The 14,158-nt window shown below is 34.1% G+C and overlaps 1 pseudogene; it reads left to right on the top strand.

Moving 5' to 3' along the window:
* LOC118201088 (glycogen phosphorylase pseudogene) lies at positions 1-2,802 on the top strand (annotated as a pseudogene).
* The last annotated feature ends 11,356 nt before the right edge of the window (positions 2,803-14,158 follow it).

The raw sequence follows: 14,158 nt of genomic DNA, 5'->3' as shown, positions 1-14,158 counted from the left end.
CGCCGAACGGAATTTCAAGGCTTTTATTGCATGTAAGTCAATTTTTAAATTGATTTCTTTTCATCTAATTCAGTAATACAAAAGTGGTTAATGATTCTTTCTATTTGGAGGAAAACCTGACAGAAAATGGAAACTAGAATTCGATCAGATAGTGTGCTACAGCGTCGCAGGCAAATTAGCGTCACTGGAATAACAACTAAAGAAGATGTAGATGAAATAAGAAAAAGCTTTAACAGATACATTCACTATTATCTCATTAAAGACAGGAACGTAGCTACTATTCGAGACTATTATTGTTCTCTAGCTTATACTGTGAAAGATCATTTAGTCAGCCGCTGGATAAGAACCCAGCAACAGTATTATTCTACTGATCCTAAAAGAGTTTATTATTTATCTCTGGAATATTATATGGGAAGGTCCTTAACAAACGCTATGATAAATTTAGGCATTAAAACTATTTGCGATGAAGCTTTGTATCAACTCGGTCTAGATCTAGAAGAATTAGCAGATATTGAAGAAGATGCAGGATTAGGAAATGGAGGTCTTGGTAGACTGGCTGCCTGTTTCTTGGATTCAATGGCCACTTTGGGCATACCAGCCCATGGCTACGGCATTCGCTATGAATATGGAATATTTGCGCAAAGAATTGAAAATGGAGAACAAAGAGAAGATCCCGATGATTGGCTAGCATTTGGTAGTCCATGGGAAAAGGACAGACCGGAATATGTGAAAGAAGTTAATTTTTATGGCAAAGTTGTCAAAGACGCAGACGGTTATAAATGGGTTGATACTCAAGTAATAAATGCTATACCTTATGATTATCCTATTCCTGGTTTCGAAAATAATGTAGTTAATACTATGCGTTTATGGGCGGCAAGATCACCAACAAGTTTCCATCTCAGGTTTTTTAACGACGGAGATTACATCAACGCCGTTTTAGATAGAAATGAGGCTGAAAATATTACTAGGGTTCTTTATCCAACGGATAACTTTTTCCGAGGTAAGGAACTGCGATTGAAGCAGGAGTATTTTTTAGTTGCTGCAACCATCCAAGATATTATACGCCGATATAGAACCTGTAAATTTGGAAGCACACTTCCTGTTCGAAATTCGTTTGAAGAATTTCCCGATAAAGTTGCTATTCAGTTAAATGATACCCATCCATCTCTAGCAATTCCAGAGTTAATGCGAATATTTCTCGATGTAGAACATATTTCTTGGGAAAAAGCGTGGGATATAACTGTGCGAACTTGTGCATATACCAATCATACAGTATTGCCTGAAGCACTAGAAAGATGGACAGTGAGAATGTTTGAAAACCTTCTTCCTCGTCATTTGCAAATTATTTATGAAATAAATGCCAGGTTTCTTCAAGCAGTTAAAGAAAAATGGCCAGGAGATAACGAGCGATTGCGAAGGATGTCACTTATCGAAGAAGATGAACCAAAGAGAATCAATATGGCTCATTTGTCCATAGTGGGATCTCATGCTGTCAATGGTGTGGCTGCTATTCATTCGGAAATTTTAAAGAAGGATCTTTTCAAGGATTTCTACGAAATGACGCCAAATAAATTTCAAAACAAAACAAATGGTGTAACTCCTCGACGCTGGATCCTTCTTTGTAACCCCGATCTTTCTGATGCTATTTTTGAGAAAATTGGAGGCGACTGGGTCAAACATTTGGAATACTTGCAACAGCTGAAGGACTTTGTCAATGATATAGATTTTATAAAAACTATTATCAAAATTAAAGAAACAAATAAGATTAAGCTAGCTAATTATCTTTTTCAGTATTATGATATACGAATTAATATCAAATCAATGTTCGACATTCAAGTAAAGAGAATTCATGAGTATAAGAGACAATTATTGAATTGTTTGCATATTATCACAATGTACAATAAAATTAAAAAAGATCCTGATGCTCCGTTTGTGTCCCGAACAGTGATGATTGGAGGAAAAGCAGCTCCAGGATACCATGCAGCGAAAGATATCATTAGGCTTATTTGTGCAGTGGCAGATGTTGTGAATAATGATCCTGTCATAGGGAACAAATTAAAAGTAGTTTTCTTAGAAAATTACAGAGTAACGTTAGCTGAGATTATTATACCTGCTGCTGATCTTAGTGAACAGATCTCAACAGCTGGAACAGAAGCTTCAGGAACTGGTAATATGAAATTCATGATGAACGGTGCTTTGACCATAGGCACTTTGGACGGAGCTAACATTGAAATGAGTGAAGAATTGGGTGGCGAAAATATATTTATATTTGGTATGACTGTGAATGAAGTTGAAGAAATGAAGCGTACAGGTTATGATGCCTGGTATTATTACAATACGATAGATGATTTGAGGGAAATAATTGATCAGATTAATAATGGTTATTTCTCTCCTCAACATCCGGACACTTTTAAAAATCTTATTTATTGTTTAATGAACCATGATCGTTATTTTGTACTAGCTGACTACGAATCATATATAAAATGCCAAGAAAAGGTTAGCGAAATATATACTAAACCGCAAGAATGGGCAAAGATGGCAATAATGAATATTGCATCATCCGGGAAGTTTTCAAGTGACAGGACTATTACCGAATACGCAGCTGAAATATGGGGTGTAACACCAACTTACAAAAAGTTTCCAGACCCAAAACTTCCTAGAGATGCTTAATAATGCCAAAATTTATGAAAATCTTGTATAAATTATCTGTGTAAAGTAATCTAAATTAGTATTGAACAAATTCATGCGATGGCAGTTTTCTTTGAAGCATAAAAAGATTTCAATAAATGAAATTCGGTGGCAGTTTATTTGTTCTCTTATTTCTAATGTTAATAAATTTCGTAATTATATTCCTTATTATTACACTTACACTATAACTCCTTGTAATTTATAATGATAAAATACCATTAATTTGAATATTTTAGTCAGCAATTTTAAAGAAGAGTCATAAGGTATTTCTGAAACCTTCATGGCATGCCTTCGGGGTGTGGTGGTCTGCACGCTGTGCGCGTAATTCCTGGCGAAAGCGTTGCTAATTTTTCATCTTGCCTGCTTCCAAAAAGGTATCTAATGTCTCTACAGTGGCGCTCGAACTAAAAGGGTGCTGGATGATGTTTCTCCACAACCAGGATTTGGCGATTGGGTCCCTTAAAAACCCCAGTCGCCCTTTAAAAGGGGGAGTATATAAGGTACCTCTTCCACCTTCTTTGCATGCCTTCGCGGTGTGGTGGTCTGAACGCTAGGCGCGTATTCCAGAGGTCGGCGGTTCAATTCCCGGCAAAGGCGTTGCTAACTTTTCATCTTGCCAGCTTCCAAAAAAGTGCCTAATGTCTCTACAGAGTTTTCTCGAAGAATTCTTATCTCATATAGATTACTTTATTCCAGAAGATATAAAATAATAATCCTAATAGACATTATAGAAACTAATAATGTGCAACGAGAATTGGCGACATATGATTGATTTAAGGGACTTTGCTTCCTTTTGTTTAACAAGACCTTTCTCTTAAGCCTAAGAGTAACTGCAATTGGCAAAGTTTTCTCTTCCTATATTATTTATAAGAGTTTAAAAAATACTCATCTCAACAGAAAAAAAAATTTCTTTCATTTTATTTGTAATAATGAATTTAGATTCTGAATTCATTAGTTTTCATACTACAAGAATTAGTTAGTTAATTTTTTCATTTCATCCATTACTTAGAACCTACATGTGCTTTACGTAAGTTTAAGTTTTGTGATATTTTTTTTCCTCTTACGTATGAAATTCGCAATTCGATATTTAAAGACACCATTTCAGATATGAAAGACTGAGATATGCATAGTATTCTTTGCCAGTTAGTTTGATATACATTGAGAAAATACAGCCTTAAAATTTCATAATAAAGAACATGAGACTTATGTTCAGAATAAAGAAATTCATGAATCCTTTATTTCCCATCACTGCTGTTGAAAAAACATTCCATTTTCGGTTTCCCTGCTTCAAAAACCATCTTGTATTGGCGAATTAGGTTTCCCACAACTGTTTTGCATCCACAAAAATCTTTCGATTATGGTTAATGATTTAAATTCTAATCCCTCTTTACCAGCAGCTTTCCGAGAATTTTAGTTGCTTTACATATTTGATCAATATGCGTCACCGCAAGTGGGTTTGTTTTCTATCATTTAGCTGGAATCGAGGAGATTCCAATGCTCTTTTGCACGTATATATTTCTCTCTCGCCATTGTTACTCCAGCAGCTAAAGAGGCAGATTTCAATTAGCATTCGAAAATACAGTCCTGTAAATTTTCTTATATTACACTGATAACTGTTGCGCATTATAATTTCTGTAACATTCTGTCAAAATGTTCAGGGTGGAAATATATGAGCGTTAGGTAATTTACTGCGCGTGTTTAGTATTAATCGTTGCCATTTTTGCATACTCTTTCTTTTCGTGTGTACAAATCTGTTTAATTCACTTTAAGGGTACACAGTATTTTTTTTTTTTTTTTTTTTTTTTTTTTTTGAGAAAAAGGTATGAAAATAAAAATAACAACAGTTTATACAAAGTACGTTATCGCAATATGCTCGATAGTGACGTAAAGTCTGAAAAACCTACTAGTTGTGTTGTAATGCAAAAAATATGTTAGAGGTCAAACGAGCCTGTCAAAGAGGTTTGGACTATGCCTTCGCCCAACAATGTGTCTTCTTGTAGAATAAATTGAGTAACTAATGGCATCGAAGAGTTTTTGTATTTGTGACGCTAATTTTTTACAATTAATCGAGACGAATTAATGGATTTCTCATTCTTACAGGCCCGGGAGTGACTAAGTGATTCAATTAAAAACAGCATTAATTTTGCTTGGCATTCGATTTCTTGGCGGAACTGGTTGGTTTCATTGGAATCTCTATATTTCCTTACTGTGTTATGAAATTAGGAAACTCTTTTTTATATAAAATAGACATTCGTTTCTTAAATAATTTTCTTTAACGACAAATCAATATCATTAGCAATTTCCTTATTTACTTTCGAATTTATCCTTTTGCTTAAAGGATTTAGTCTTAAAATTAAAACCTGAAACTGCAATTGAAACTCTTTGCTTTGTTTCAACTTCATTTCGAATAAACTTCATTAAATCTCCAAGGTGATCTTTTGGTGCTTCTTCGATTGATTGTTTTTGCCAGACTTTTAACAATTCTTCTGGAAAACAGGATTCAGCCAACCGAAACAGAATTGCATTGTATGTTTCAGTTCCAACACCTACAGATTTTAACATCCTCAAATGAGATTCTAATCTGTCATACAAAGTTGGAAGGTAAGAAATGGAATTTGTCTTGGTGTTTTGAACGACTAATGACAAAATTTCTGTAATGTAAGCTTCTATTAAAAAATCTTTTTTTTTTTTTTTTTTTTTTTTTTTTCCCAAATCTTAATCTTAAAGCTTATATTGCCGTCGGGTAATTATCTGCCGTCCCAGGACAACTACCTACTAATTCTCTAGAGCAAGAATTTATCACAGTTGATAGGATAAGATACTAGAATTTATCCGCAGGATCTACATTATCATCTCCCTGCATTTTTTTTTTTTTTAAATAAGGCCCAAATGGCAACTAATCTTTAATATTTCCATCAAATTTCTTGAACTCAATTCACGGAAGTTTAAACGTTCGTTTTTGCAAAATATTTACACTACCAGAAGAATTTGCTACGTATCAACATCAGTTTCTTTATTTTTAACCCAAAGGGCTGGTGGCCCAGAAGGGGTATAGTTTCGAAACGGTATTTTGAGTTGTTTCACTGTAAATGTCAGTTTCACTTTTCGAATTGTTGCCTCCAAACATCGACTCCAAACATTATATTTAAAGAAATTAAATAATGAAGAATCTGCATCAATGTATCTGCATCACTGTGAAAAAACGACGGTACCTAGAGCTATGAAATTTTGAATAACGTCATCCTACACCCGAACCATGGAAACCTCGACGCCCGACACACGAAACGCAATAATATCACACGAATTTTTTACTAACAGATTCAACTATTTCAAAGCGAGAAATGACAACATTAAATGAAAAAAAAAAAAAAAAAAAAAAAAAAAAAAAAAACATTTTTATCTCCAGCGCGCGAAATTGTGTATTGGAAATTCTAACGATATGCTGTTTTGAAATATTTTGTGATATTGCTCTTGAATTGAATATCATGCAATTTAAGTGCGAAGAGCGTGACATTTAATAAACGAAGGTAACACAAAAACGTTAAAAAAAAGTCCCTTTGTGCGTAATATAAAATTTCAAAGCTTACGGATTTTATTTTATTTTATTATTTTTATTTTTCATTTATTTTATCTGAAATTATTTTTAATCTTAAAACAATTAGTTAAATAATGTTCAACAGACTATCTTTCATTTTCGAAGTCCTCTTCTGTCTTGTTAACTTCTAACATTTTGTCCATTATATGATTATCCAAGTTCTGTAATTCTTCAGATTTTTTCCTTAAAATTTAAAATTTTGATTGTATTTCGATAAAATCACCAAGATCCCCTTTCTTGATGACTTCTTATACCTCATCAATAATCCTTGTGAATGAATTTCTTGCCCATTACATCGATTTGATGATCATTTCCATGTTAGAAATAGTATCCTATATCCGACGCCATATAATGGAAATCTATGATCATTACTCTCGTTAGAACAGATTCGACTGAGTGACATAATGTGGCAAAAAATATTCTTCATACCAGTAAAACTTTACCTACAGAAATACAGGTTCGTAACGAGTTACGGTTTCATATACAGACCTCTCTTCGCCCACGTGTTTGAGAGCACATTAATTTTTAATGAATTTTCTTTAACGTATTTAATCTGTTGTTATTTTTAATCTGTACTTATTTAATCCGTATTTATAGAACTATTTTTTGATTGGGCATCTCCTTATTCATTATCCATTACTTATTCAATTTAATAACAACAACTCAATGCGGTTGAATAACACTGAGCTTAGACTATCAACTACAACTTGGCCGAAAGGCAGAACACACTCCTTTAGGCTCTTCTTTGAAGTGACTCAGACTTCAGCTTAAATATTCGTTTCTACTTCATTTATATCAACTGAAATCCCGAAAACTCATTCTGGCAGGGAAAAGTAGGTGGGGAACGAAAAGGGAAAGGAAAAACTTCTTCTAAAATTAAAATAACTATTATGAAAGTAAAGCAGGCCACCCTACACTATAGCAGGCTTCAGTTAAACTCTCGCCATCAGAAGCTATGGAAACGTTCTAGCAGCTCACCCCGGATGTTAAAAGGTTGTCTCATCTCACTTTTTAGAGCTGCCCATCAGAAACAAGGGAAATGCTGTCCTTGTAGTACTTCATTGATGGCGTCCGAGATCTTGAGATGCAGAAAGCCCTGCGAATGGCGGATGTCAAGGATCTAAAAAGCACTTTAGAATACGGAATGAAGTTCGAGGCATAACAGCAAGCAACTCGACAGCCACCCAATCATTTCTTATCACATTTCAGTATGTTTTGAAAGCAAAGATTTGAAAAGGAATATCTTTAGCGAACCTCTGTTTCTGTTATGAGCAAATTCAGATTCGAGAAGATCATGTTGTATTGAATCTTGGATAGTACGTAGTGATCTAAAGTGAAATGGGGGAATTTTTAGATATAGATAGAGATGATTCCATTCTTCAAAAAACGGTCGGCTGGCAAAATCTTTCGGAGCTGAGAGAATATATCTCAGAATTTAAAAAAAAATTATTTTGAATAACTTTTAATAAATCATTCAAAATAAACTATATTACTTTGATAATCTTGGGATTTCAGAGAACTCTTAGAATAGAAATTCAAACGAGAAAAGTTCATTTTAAATTATTGTATAAGGTATTACCCCCGCCTTCCTAGCATGCCTTCATGGTATAGTGGTCAGCAAACTCGGCGCGTATTCGAGAGGCCCGTGTTTCGAGTGCCAGCGAGGGCACTGCTCATTTTTTATCTCTCCAGCTTTCAAAAAATACCTAATGTCTGTACAGTGGTGCCCGAACTAAAAAAGGTGGTGGAGGGTTATTCTCCACCACCAGGATTTGGCGATTGGGTCCTCTAATCCACAGTCACCCTTTAAAAGAGGGAGTTATAGGGTATTTCTCCCGCCTTCCTGGTGTAGTGGTCAGCACGTTCGACGCGTATTCGAGAGGTCCATGGTTCCAGGGCCGGCAAGAGCATTGCTCATTTTTCATCCCTCCTGATTTCAAAAAATAATACCTAATGTCTTTACAATGGCTTAAAAGATATCATTTAAAATAAACAAAAAAGTAGTTTTTTTTTTTTCTAAGTGAGATATTCTCTGAGAGAATTTCCCAGCAGATGAGATTTTCTTAAGAATGAACTCTTTCTTAACCTATATAAACATTTCGGGTTTCACTTCAGATCACTACGCAGTGTTTAAAGATCCAACACAGCATGGCCCTCCAGTTTGGATTCCTGATAAAGTCTTCATGAAAGGTTTCAATTGGTTCACTTCAAAGAATACATACTTTTCGACGTTGTTGATGTAACAACTTTGGAACTCAAAAAAAAAAAAAAAGAAAAAAAAAAAAAGGTAAGATGTTTAAGCACCTACTAAAACACAATCCAATACCAGAAATAATGAACTTGGTAAAAATTTTGATTGATTGATGAAACTATTAACACCTTTGGATATTCATGGTTATGTAGATCGCAGACCACTTACGATGATCCTAGTGTTATTTCAATACAAGATGTGTTTAGGTTACCTACTTTCTGTATGGACCTCATGCCACTTGATAGAAGATTCAGTGAGTTTTCGATGACTTTTTCAACTTCTAAGTGATAAAGCGCATCATTAAAAACATAATAATTAGATAGATGTAAAAGACATATGTTTCCCAAAGTTGTAAAAGAGGGAGTATTTTTGAAGTTGGCTGGGAAAATATTTTTGGAGAAAAATCTCTCAGAGAATATCTCACTTAGAATTTAAAAAAAAATAATAATAATAATTTTTTTTAAATTTAAATGATGTCTTTTTAGACATCATTTAAAATAAACTCTTTATTTTTCATAATCTTGCAATTTCAGACTTTTTGAATCCTTCTAAGAACGGATTTTCAATAAATATCAAAGGTTCATTTTAAACGTTGCTTTTAGCCCAGAAGGACTATTAATTTTGTTTGGGCATTTTGCGTAGAAAACTTTAAACGTCCGTTTCACTTTTCAAATTCTTGACACCAAATATTAGAACCTTATGTTATATTTAAAGAAGTTAAATAATGAAGAATCTGCATAAATGTATCTTTGTTTCTCCCATTATGATAAACCAATGGTACCTAGAGGCATCAAATTTTGAATAATGTACGTCCAGACCCGAGTATGGGCATCTGGAAGTCCGAATTTGGAATTTGAAATTTGTTTCATTATCGATTTCATATTTTGTAACACTTTAACGAATTTTTTATTATCAAATTCAATGATTTCAAAGCGAGTAATGGCAACACCATACGGGAAAAAAAATTCTCTCCAGCGCGCGAGACTGTGTATTGGAAATTCTAGAGATATGCTCATTTTAAAATTATTTTGCTGTTGAACTGAATTTTATGGTTTAAGTGCAAGAATATGATGTTTAATAAATGAAGGTAACACACAAAACGTTAGTAGAACGCCCCTTTGGGTGTAATGTAAAATCTGAAAGCCTTCAGATTATTTTTAAATTCTGAGTGAGATATTCTATGAGAGATTTTCTAGCCGATCAGGTTTAAGATTGGATTGGATTGGATTATCTAATTATGGCAAAGCACACAAGGGCTATCTGCCTAAAGGGAGGGATGCCTTCGTGGAGGACTTTCTAAAGGAAACTGGCTCTATACACGTTACACATGGAGAAAACCACGAAAACGCTCATGCAGCCAGCCCGTTTGAGGGATTCGAACCTCGGACCGAACTACCAGTGTTCAGCGTTTTTATCGCTCGGCCGCTAGTGGGCCCCTTTGCTTAAGAAAAGAATGCATCCATTCTTTCCAAGACCCATTTTTTGGTCTTCTTTTTTTCAACTTTGAAAAGGGAAATAGGAGAATATTTGCCTTTCACCAGTCCACAGAAGAGTATTGTTGCACTACATCATCTTTACCATCATCCATTCCCTGTTCCTTTTTCACCATCATTTGATGATCACAGGGGATCATTTGATGGAACCCCCTTTGCAAACTCATCTGGGAAAACATTTGATGGAGACGCCTGCCGATTCTAAACAGCCCCTTCAAGTCTTCAAGTTCTCCTCATTTATGAGACGCCTTTAGGGATTTGGTATTATTTAAGAGATTTAGATGAAAATCTTAATGTTGATGATTTATTGGTGCAAAACTGTTGAAAAAAATTGACGCCATATGAAGATCAATTGCAATGGGATTTATCGCAGAATTATAATCAGAAGTGCCGTAAAACAACAAAAATGTAAATTTATAATTGTAAAATTGTATGATAATAAAAAACAATTATATATATACTAATCTCGGATTTAAAAAAAAATAGCATCAGGGGAAGGAGAAGAGAAAGGTTTTTGAGAGTAATGATTTCTCGTAACGTTCAAAGAAATATCTTTCAAATTTAAAGAGAAAATTTTTTCTAAATTCCTTTTCCAGATCAAAAGCGAGAGAACCTTTCAAGCTTCTGCTCGAAAGGTTTATAGACAGTTCATTTCTTTTTCCAAGTTTCGTGTAATTTTTTTTTCGAAGAGAGATGTTATTAGAGAGTTTATTTTTTCCAAAATTCGTGTTTCCAAATTCCAAAATTTTTTCCAAAATAGGCTAGAGAATTCATTTCCTTTTTTTCAAGATTCGCGTCATTCTTTCAAGCAGAGATATTATAGAGATTTCATTTCTTTTTCCAAGATTCGTCTTTCAAAAAGAGATACTACAGTCAAAAGTCGTTAATTCGGACACCCATAATTCGGAATGATCTATAATCCGGACATCAAAACTAAAAACTTTCTGCGCATGCGCCGCATTGACACATGCGCAGAGGCGTTCACGCGTGCGCGTAAGACCTTTTACGACTGCGCATATGAGTGTGCGCAAGTGCAGAATACGTTTTAGCGTGCGCATTTTATGTATAATGGACGTATAAGCTAAAATTATCTAATTATCTATTTCAGTTAATGTTGATGATTGCGTTGTTCCTTAATTTTCGAATTGCATCCGGCTTATTATTTTTTGCAGACTGTAAGAGCAATTTTATAAAGGTTAGCTTAAACTTTCGATTATATCAAATAGAATTTCCGATATATATTTGTTAATATGTAAAGGATCTAAAGCGAAAGTATGTTTTGAAATCCGAAATCTGTTTATCAATTTCACGCTGCTCGGCGGCGGGCGCGTAATGAATTGGAAGTTGATTTGTCAGCACTATCCTTATCTTCAGCGCAGATGTTTTTGTTTTATTTGGCTTATAATTCCTTACCAAATGTAGTATTTCATCTCGATATACTCCGTCTTTGATATGATTTAAAACAAGTTCCTCGTCATTATAATTCGCTTCCGATAGCGAAGAAACGTGACAGAGGTTATTGAAAACAAAAAAATTTCGATTGACAAATTAGTCGGTGTTCTTGACACAGCAATTATAGGACATGAACGGCGGAACTTTGTAACTGAACAAGAAATTATGTCTGTTTAATAGAATTAAAGAGAAATTATCACATGAAACGAAGCAAAACTTAAACAACTTACATTGAAAGAAATGTTTAATAAAGTAAACAAATAAATATTAAGCTTTTTCTTTTTGCAAATTTTGATACCCTTTAGATCATAATTGTTCTTTATTTCATAAATTACGGTTTCATATTTTTAATTTTAGAACTTCTGCATGCCATCTTACGAGATTTAAACTGATGATCTATAATCCGGAAAAATCGATAATCCGGAATCGCCGAAGTCCCGACGAGTCCGGATTAACGACTTTTGACTGTATTTATTTTCCAAGATTCTCTTAAGGTTTTTCCACTTAAAGAAATAAAGAGTTCATCCACTTTTTTTTTTTTTTTTTTTTTTTCAAGATTCGCTTAACATTTTCCCACTTAAAAAAGAGCAAGGTCCATTTAAAATAAAATGATTATAAGAGATATTATGATTAAGAGAGACTTTTCCAAGATTCGATGGAATTTTTACGAAACTTTATCCAATAGGAAGCGACTTTTTGTAATGATTGGTTTTTATCGGTCAAAATGAAAAGATCCAACGTTCATTTTGATATCCCAAATAATGAATTTCTGATTGAGTGCCGGTGTTCGAATACTTTTGTGACCGACTGTTGCGTCTACCCATTCACCGAATCGTTACGGCTTTCACCAGATGATTGTCAAAATTCCGTTTAGATTTCAAGTACATAAGTACTTTTTAGCTTCGCCTTTTTAGGCGGGAAGTATCTCCCATGTATTATTAATAAGACCAAGCCGTAAGGGCAATTAACCAAGTTTGGCAGTGAAAGCAGTAGAAGCTACTAAAGGCTGCCTAAGCCGGGAAAATAAGGTAAGGTAAGGCCGAATCGTTTCCAAGTAAACAAAGTCGCACTGATTGTGAAAAGCCATCCTCCGGTCTAGCTGGCGTCCCTGTTCCATAGATATGTTACTTTTAGTCGCACTGATTGTGAAAAGCCATCCTCCGGTCTAGCTGGCGTCCCTGTTCCATAGATATGTTACTTTTAGTATGTATAATGGACGTATAAGCTAAAATTATCTAATTATCTATTTCAGTTAATGTTGATGATTGCGTTGTAATTTAGACGCGTCTTATGTCTTAGTAAAGGCAATCATCCAAAAATGTCTTGGTGGTCCACCGGTCGATCGCGATAGACTTAATCCCCACCCCTTCTTTATGGTAGGCCCTGTATTGGCTTATTTCAAATTTCATACAAGAGCCAGTAGATATCTATAATGATTGCCTATCTATAATGATTAAAGTGCTATCATGTCAATTGCAGACTTTCACTCGAGCAGCAGTTTAATGAGTTAGATAACAGACAGGGTTATCTTTCTTGGCTCTTTTAGAGATGTTAAACACTTTTGGACAAAACGCCATATCGGCAATATCGATAATGAACTTGCTGATAGATTGGCAAAATCTGCCACTGAAAGTCAAGTCATAGATTTTGAACTAAAACTTCTCTTGATTGCCTGAAATCTTTGCTGGAAGAAAGAAGTGTGGCTTCATAGCAGGCAAGGTGGAATGACCTTGATTCTAAATGAAGGTTCACTTATAATATAATTTCAACAATAAGCCAGAAAAGATGTATATGCAACAAATACCTTGAACAAGACTTGACACATCATAGACATTTTCCCTCTTGCTATAAAAGTTTCTCGGTTAAAAACTATGTCTCCCTTGTGCTTAAGAAATGCCAGTTTACAGCACCTGTTATTTAGTTGTTCCTCTATGCGAAATATTGTGTAGAGATATGTTCCTAATATTGTTAATATCAATACTTTAAATGATCTATGTAAAAATGTAGTGACCAAGTTAAGATTGTCATATTTCGTAAAATATGTATCTATAAGTGAAATGTACAGATATATTGTATGAGTACAAAATTTTCTGCCTGTTTTATTTATAATTTAAATTGCGATATTTTTTTGCTATTTTATTCTTTTTGTAGATGTAAGTAGCTTGTGTTTTATTTTTTTTTCATAAAGTTTGTAATAATGTATTATTTGTTGGCATTACTGTTACATCTCTCAAGTCTAGAGAAAAAGTTTAAATTTTCTAGTAATTAACTTTATTAAGATATTTCAAAAGAAACATGATGCTTGTTCTGCTGTTTATGAGCGTGGAGGTTTTAAGGTTATCCCGTTGTAACTCTACTAGGGGCAAAGGCGGATACGGGCAATTTCCATCAATCTGATGGGGTTATCTCGTTGATAACTCTACTAGGGGCAAAGGCGATACGGGCAATTTCCATCAATCTTATTCCTATTATCAAAATTCTCGATACTGCTCGTAATTTTTAATCTACTGAGGGTTTTTCAAAATTATAGCTTTTTTTGTTATTGTTGTAAAATAAAATTATACTAATAGAGAAACTGATATTTTAAATTTGCCAATAATTGCAATCATATGTTTATTCATATGCTTATTATGTTTCGCTTTCTGAAACTCTTGTTGCAAATTTTTTTTTGTCTTGGAC

Source organism: Stegodyphus dumicola, chromosome 10 (assembly GCF_044657685.1).
Source record: "Stegodyphus dumicola isolate Sdum_Otavi_A_Nest chromosome 10, ASM4465768v1".
In the NCBI taxonomy this organism is placed as follows: Eukaryota; Metazoa; Arthropoda; class Arachnida; order Araneae; family Eresidae; genus Stegodyphus; species Stegodyphus dumicola.
The sequence above is the reverse complement of the archived record's forward strand: the minus strand, read 5'-3'. Positions and strand labels throughout refer to the sequence as shown.